This window comes from Berghia stephanieae, chromosome 13 (assembly GCF_034508935.2).
Source record: "Berghia stephanieae isolate SIO BIC M18660-M18661 chromosome 13, UCSD_Bste_1.3, whole genome shotgun sequence".
Taxonomy (NCBI): domain Eukaryota; kingdom Metazoa; phylum Mollusca; class Gastropoda; order Nudibranchia; family Aeolidiidae; genus Berghia; species Berghia stephanieae.
This window is the reverse complement of record NC_088372.1, coordinates 38,304,260-38,312,505: the sequence shown is the minus strand read 5'-3', so window position 1 is coordinate 38,312,505 and position 8,246 is coordinate 38,304,260.

The window sequence follows — 8,246 nt, the reverse complement described above, 5'->3', positions numbered from 1 at the left end:
GTACCCTGGAAAAAGGTATTTTAAAATTTGGCCAAAAACTCTTTCTTCACTTATCGATCGATTTAAATGACCCTCATCTTGGCAAAAACTCTCAAATCTGGGACCCGTGAGCTATTTCATCCAGTCCCAGGTTTGAGAGTCTTTTGCCAAGGTGAGGGTTATTTAAATCGATCGATATTTGAAGGACGAGTTTTCTGGCCAAATTTTAAATACTTGTCTTTCCAGACAACGGCACTTGAGTGGTTAAAAAGATGGATACTCTACAACGATTTTTTTTTACAGTCAGTTGTAAACGCCCGTCTACCAGAATCGGGAATTCAAGAGGTCTATAAATAGAACCCAAATGCCAGTGTCAAGTGCTAAGGGAATTAGTCTTGTGTATCAGGGGCATTAGTCGTTACATTGTGTAGCTAATGGCCATTAATGAAGGCTGAAGAGCGAGTCATTCAATGTGTGTTTGGTGTGTCTGTTTGTTATTTATTGGCGTCTAAATGTAATTGTGGCTTTATAGTCTTGTTGTCTGAAACGATCGTCTGACCTTCCGGGTCATTGTAGATTAACCCCCCCCCCCCCCTCCCCCCCCCCTCCAAAAAAAAAGAAGAAAATTGCGCAAAATTGAGTCTTTGGGAATTCTTAAGCAATAATTCACCCACATTCTCTCACTGTAAGCAGGTGTAAAACGGGTACCTCCCTATATCTTTGTAAAAAAATAAGATTATAGTAATGCATCAATGACGTTATTGGTTGCTACCTTCTGCATTGGACGCTTAAGGGGCAGCGTGGCTCAGCGGTACGGTCTTTGCTTCGTACCCGAAAGGTACCGAGTTCGATCACCCGCCGCTGCGCTGTGTGGCCTTGAGCAAGTCACCTTGCTCTGGCTCAAATTGCAGCGCTGCATTGCGGCTCTGACCTGGATTATTCCAGTCTTCTCCTGGAACAGATCTAAGAGAAAAATTTCCCCTATGGGATGGATAAAGGGATTAAAAATAATAATTTTAAAATGAGCTTTTATATTCCTCTGTGTATGAGGGCATTGGTACATCGTTGTGGCATTTTGTGTCTAATGGCCATTAATGAAGTCTGAAGAGCGATTCATTCAATGTGTGTTTGTGTGATTGTTTGTTTTTGCCGTCTAAATGTAACTGTGGCTTTATAGTCTTGTTGTCTGACACTCTTTTGACCTTTAGTTTTATGGGACGATTTCGTCAAAATTGGGAAATATTCGGTCCTTTGAAATTCAAAAATACGTTATATTCACATTCTCTCACAGTAATCAGGTGTAAAAAGGGTAGCTGGCTGTATACAGCCTTGTCTATGTCAAAAAAAAAAAAAGAAAAATTCGCTCGGCGCATCCTTGATTCCTTGGAAAAGACTCTTTACTCACATTCTCTCACCGTACTCAGGTTTAAAATGAGTACCTGACTTTTAACAGCGTTGTCTCTGTTGGAAAATCTGCATTATCGCCTAACAGGCGTCATGTCTCGTTCTTTATGTTACTTGTTGCTGTTGGTCAGGGACCCTCTGTAAAGCGCTTTGAGCACGTTTTGGGGATATTGCGCTATATAAAAGCTCAACTATAATAAGAATAATGGCTCCAAGAACGTCATTGCTTGCTACCTTTTGTATTGGACGCTTAGTGTGTAGTGAAGAGAATTACTTTTTGTATCAAGGGGCATCAGATACATCATTGTGACATTGTGTGGCTAAAATGGGTCATTAGTGAACATAGGGAATGAGATTAGCGGAAGAGTAGCGTCCCTTGATTGGAAGTCACGAGCGGAAAAGTTATTAGAGAGAGAACGTCATGTTGGTTGTGCGGCATGAGACACTTCACCGAAAGCGAGGACGAGAGAGATGCATGCGCAAAACCATTTTTACGTTCTCTCTGTAAGGTGACGTCCAATCAAGGGACGCTACTCTTCTGCTAATCTCATTCCCTATTGAATAGCACGTCATCATCCAACGTGTGCTCGGTGTCTGTTTGTTATCGGCGTCCAAATGGAGTAGGATTCAATAGTCTGATGTCACGTCCGCCCAGCAACCAGCAGCTTGGTTCTAAACAAAGAAAATCGGTACTTTATATTCTTCATACTGGCTTGAACTTTTTTCACGTGTCATGTGATCAGAATGTATAAAAGTCAAAACATGATCGGATTTATAATGGTTTTCTCCTCTGGCTACATTTTTATGCTCGTCGAAGAAGTGTTTCTAAGGGCGGCCGTCATTGTTCTGATGGTTTAGAACCAGTTACTAAGTTACTATGCATCATTACGGGATCGTGGATAGTTCATACGGTAGAGTCACGCTCTCACCGGCCAGGCAAAGTTGTCGTACCAGTAAGGTCGCGGGTTCATATCCCCATCTCCGCGAAAAGTTTTTATTCTCTATTGTCTTCTGGCACTTTCCAACTCACTTCATATCTTGTATGCATCAGTACGAGGGAAGTGACGACACGACAGTTGAAGCCTATTGTCGTCCCAATGGAATTATGTCTTGATAGTCTTGTGGCCTGACAAACATCTTCTGGTCTTCGGGCTTCTGGTGTAAAGGACGCTTAGATAACCACGCATCTCCGACAGTCGTCAGTCATACTGTAAACAATAGTGGTGATTGGGTGACATAGCAAACAACACAGGATTTAGTATCAATGGGTATGTGTCTTAGTAAAATACCCACTGTTCTACCATTTGATCAATAGATAGAATGCGCTTGGCCAAGGAGTTCACAACATTGCCATCCGGAAGTATAACGGACCAACACACAAACTCTGTGTAACCATGAACTTTTATAGTCTGGTGAATACAGTTTAGTGAGAACAACTCACACACGCGGATGGCAAAAACAATAACAAAGGCCTGAGTGACGTCATCTGCATACTATCTATAGAACCAACACAGAGAACAATATGTAATTTCAAATTTTATAATATCATCGAGAAAAGCTTGTAATAACTTGTCACCCATCTGACGGTATCAAAATAATAACAACGATCAGAACGAGGTTGATTTCATTCAAGATATAGATAGTATACGCTTGGATAACACGCTCACAAGATTGCCATCCGGACACCCACACAAAACTATGTGTATCCATGAACGTTTATAGTTTGGTTAATACATTTGAGTGAGAATTACTGATAAACGCGGATGGCAAAAAAACAATAACAAAGACTTGAGTGACGTCATCTTCATTTCATTTATAGATAGTTCGAAGATGACGTCACTCAGGTCTTTATTATTGTTTTTTTTTTTGCCATCCCCGTTTTTGAGTAATGCTCACTGAACTGTATTAACCTGACTATAAACGTTCATGGATACACACAGTTTTGTGTGTTGGTCCGTTATACTTCCGGATGGCAACGTTATGAGCTTCTTAGCCAAGTGCATACTATCTATATGGAAAAGTTTTGCATTTTTTTTTTTTTTGCAGGACATATTTTGGCATACTTACTTTTTATTCATTCGTTCATTTATTTATTTATCTCGTAATAATTATTTTTAGGAAATCAATCTGGCAAGTCTGGCACTCCATCATCAGATCGTAGGGAAATGGAGATTGGGCCATCGTCATTCTGGGCGTCACGTCTACTAGGCGATGGGGTGGGAAATGGAGATTGGGCCATCGTCATTCTGGGCGTCACGTCCAGTAGGCGATGGGGTGTATTATGTCGGGCTGGGTATTGGACATGGGGGGAGTGGGGGTCATGGCGAGGTTAATGGATTGTTGATACATAAATACATCCATAAATAAATGAATAAATAAATAAATGGAATGGATAAATGGATACATAAATTAATACATAAGTAAATAATTGAATAAGTAAACCAATAATTGAATAAATATATAATCGAAAAAATAAATAAAATATATGAATAAATAAATAAACGGATAAATAGATAAATAAATAAATTAATAAATATGAACATTAATATAGTGCACTTACACGAATTTACAATGTTTCATGCGCTTCACACTTGATCTATTTTATTACTTCAACTATGGAACCACATTTCCATTTTATAGGGTATCATTCGCCTGTTAGGCGTCCCTTCCCTCTTTGTACTAAACACTCTTAAAACCTCCGTCACTGTCTACTTTGCCGTCCTCATTCACATCTGAGTCGAGTGGGGTAATGTGTGCTAATGTATGTGTGCCTCACCCAAGGACTCAACGTTTCGACCAGAATTTTCCACGATCCCTGTCACCCCCTACTAGGCCCATAAGCGGGTTCGGATGTCAGACCTGCATATATGTACACGTTGTGGAGACTGAATCCAATTTCTGACAGTGACAAAGACCGACAGTTTGTATTTCTTAGAAGTTTCCATTGTAAATTCACTTTTCCTGATCCATTTCATACCGATACAATAATACCATTTTGTGACGGTCGGTAACATATAGATGGTATGCACTTGGCTAACAAACTCACAACATTGCCATCTGGAAGTATTACGGACCAACACACAAAACTATGTGTAACCATGAACTTTTATAGTCTGGTTAATACAGTTTAGTGAGAATTACTCATAAACGTGGATGGCAAAAAAAAAAAAAAAATTTAAAAATTAGCAAAGACCTGAGTGAAGTGAACTTAATTCTATCTATAGAAATCAAATCAGCATCTCCAAATACAAAGACTTATCGACCGGCCCTGGACGTGTACCCAAAACGGCCCTAGGGAACACAATTATACATGTCAGAGAATAATTGAAAAATTAACAAGAACAACCCCCCAAAAAAAAAAGAAAAAAAAAAACCAACCCAACCCATCCACTTCATACCATAGATCTATATAGCCCGGTTAAGAGACAGATAGTTCGAAGATGACGTCACTCAGGTCTTTGTTATTGTTTTTGCCATCCGCGTTTATGAGTAATGCTCACTGAACTGTATTAACCCGACTACAAATGTTCATGGATACACAGAGTTTTGTGTGTTGGTCCGTTATACTTCCGGATGGCAATGTTATGAGCTTCTTAGACAAGCGCATACTATCTATTGACAGTTTTATTGACAACTGTTCCACATTTGTGTGGCTGGCTGAGAAAACCCGGAAAGATGCATACGTTTCATAAATTGAGTTATGTATGCAGTTGTGTAGACCACATCTTTCTGATCATTTAACACTTTAAATTTTCTTTCTATGTCTATTAGAACCCAAGTTATGAATTTTTTTATGAATAAAATTTGTTGCATTGGGAAACACTTTATCTTCGAATTTGGTTCATATCTCAATTCGAAGCTTGCCGCATTTTCCCCGGTTCTCTCAGCCATCCTCACATTTTAAACCCCCCCCCCCCCCCCCAAAAAAAAAAAAAAAAAAAACAACTCCCATTATTCATCCCATACGGGACATTTTTCTTTAGGGTCTGTTCCAAGGGAAGACTGGAATAACCCAGGTGACAGCTGCAATGCGGTACCTCAAACTGAGCTAAGGCGACGTGACTGGCTCAAGGCTACACAACGCAGCGGGTAGTCGAGCTCGGTACCTTTCGGGTACGAAGCAAAGGCATTATCGCTGAGCCACGCTGTCCCATACCAACTTACTTTGTTTTTCCAATCGACTCAGGTGTAAATGAGTATTTTGTTCTAAGTAGGGACGGGTATGATCACCCAGTGTGCATTTTCAATGTTGTCATGTAAAAAAAAAAACAAACACTCAATCATATTTCTAGATATAAAAAGGTGCTGGCTTTCTTCCGAGCCATTAGGCCTATGGAGACGCCATTTTATGTGGTCTAGTGGTATGACACTCGCCTTTGGGTCGGAAGGACCAGGGATCGAGTCCCGCTCGACCTCTTTGATTGTGAGGCCAGTGCTCTACTACTGAGTCTTTGTAACGCCCAGGATGAAGATATTTGGACAAATGAATGAATGAATTATTTGATTAACCTATGATCGTGTGAATGAATGAATGAATGAGTGATTGAATGAATAAATGTATGAATGTGTGAATAAATGAATGAATGAATAAATGAATGAATGAATGAATGAATGAATGAATGAGTGAATGAATGAATGAGTGAATGAATAAGTGATTGATTGAATGAATTTATGAATGTGTGAATAAATGAGTAATTGAATGAATGAATGTAAAAAACAAATAAATAAATCAATAAGATTATGAACGGATGTGAATATGTGAATGAATTAATGGATAAATAAATGAACGAATCAACGAAAGAATAAATGAGTGAATGAATAAATGAATGAATGAATTCAAGAACAAATGAAGGAATGAAGGAATGAATTAATTAAAAATAAATGAACGAACGAACGAATGAATGAATGAATGAATGAACGAACGAATGAATGAATGAATGAATGAGTGAATGAATAATTGAAAAACTAACGGCTGGGCGAATGACAAGCATACCACTTGATTAAATGACTGTATTATTTATATATCAATAGCCATACTCCATTTCCAATGTACAGGAAATTAAATATTTACATATCATTTTCTTTTTCTCCTCTTTTACATCGACTTTATTATTGTATAGTATTACATATCCTCTCTCCCCCCCCCCCCCCCGCCCCCCCCCCCCCGGGCTACGTTCCATGGAGAATCTTGATGCCAGACGAACCGTTGAGATCAATGAAATAGCATTTTTAGTTTCGTTATATTTTTTTAAAAATGTCAATTTGATTATATATATATATATTATATATATATATATATATATATATATATATATATATATATAATATATATATGTATATATATATTATATATATATATAATATATATATGTATATATATGTGTGTGTTTGTGTGTGTGTGAGTGTGTTTGTGTTTATTGTTTGTTGTTGCATTATACATTTTAAAAGTTAGTTTGATAATATATATATATATATATATATATATATATATATATATATATATATACATATATATGTGTGTGTGTGTGTGTGTGTGTGTGTGTATAATCTGTTTTTATTGTTTGTTGTTGTTAGTTGAAGAAGGGATTTGAGCCCGAGACGTTCCGTGTTTGGTACTTCGTTCTTTTTTTTAAGCTGGTATATTCATTTTTGTTTCTTACTGAGTAAAAGAAATAGGTTGGGGGTGAAAGTTTTGCCAATGAGCACAGAAGTACTAGCAAATCTACATACCATAAGACTATTTGTTACAGATTGACATACAAATAACGTGCACATATTTTCTTAATCTTAAGGTAATTTTATCACCCATTTACTCGAATGACTTTTTATAAACTAAGACAGTGCATAATGACCGGTCCTTTGATGTTGAGAATCGCCATTTTGGCCACCCTATTGCCAGATTCATTTGCGGGCACTTACAGACTTTATTACCTGATCGATTTTGATTGTTGATGCTTCAAAAGATTCTTCTCGATCTATAATAATAATAATAATAATAATAATAATAATAATAATAATAATAATAATAATAATAATAATAATAATAATAATAATAATGCTGAAAACTTATATAGCGCTATAACTCACAATTATTACAAAATACATGAGTAAAATATTTAAAATATACGAGTGCCAGTTCGTAAACGCCTTTATTTCACCGCAAATACTGCGCGTGTTCTCTACTACTTACAGTAAATTAAAAGATGAAGGAAGTAAATTAGTATGGGCAGAGCACTTGAATAAATAGATGAATGAATGAATGAATGATTGATTTCGGTGGCTGGCGATGTGATGAAAGCTTGAATGGAATTTATTCAAAGAAGGAGGTTAAAAAACACAGCTAAAAAGAGATCACGTCTCTTATAAGTTTATCTCTATTTAGAAATGTTTCCTGATCGTATGGATGGCGATGCTTGTCCTTCATTTAGATAGGCTGGATTGTGATTCTTGATTATCTCCCCTTTTGACGTCTGGGGACAAGTCGATGCACTTCCGGTCGGTAACGGAGTTGTAGGCGTGAGTGTATGATTGTGTGTGTTTGTTTTCATGTGTGTGTGTATGTGTCTGTGGGTGTGTTTCTGAGTGTCTGTTCGTGTATGTATGCATGTGTTTGCAGCGTGATTGTGTAGTGTGTGCGTGTGTGTGTGTGTGTGGGGGGGGGGGGGGGGGGGGTTGTTTATGTGATTTATGTGTACAAGTGCACTGGGCACTGAGCATTTATGTCATGTTGGCTAAATGGGGTCTGTTAGATCGATTCGTGGTGGTGACGTCACCATTGACTGTCTGTAGTACGATTAGATACAACACAGAGACTGGAACAGATTGAAAGAAATAAGGCTAGAGGGTTTTAAAAAAATATGGAA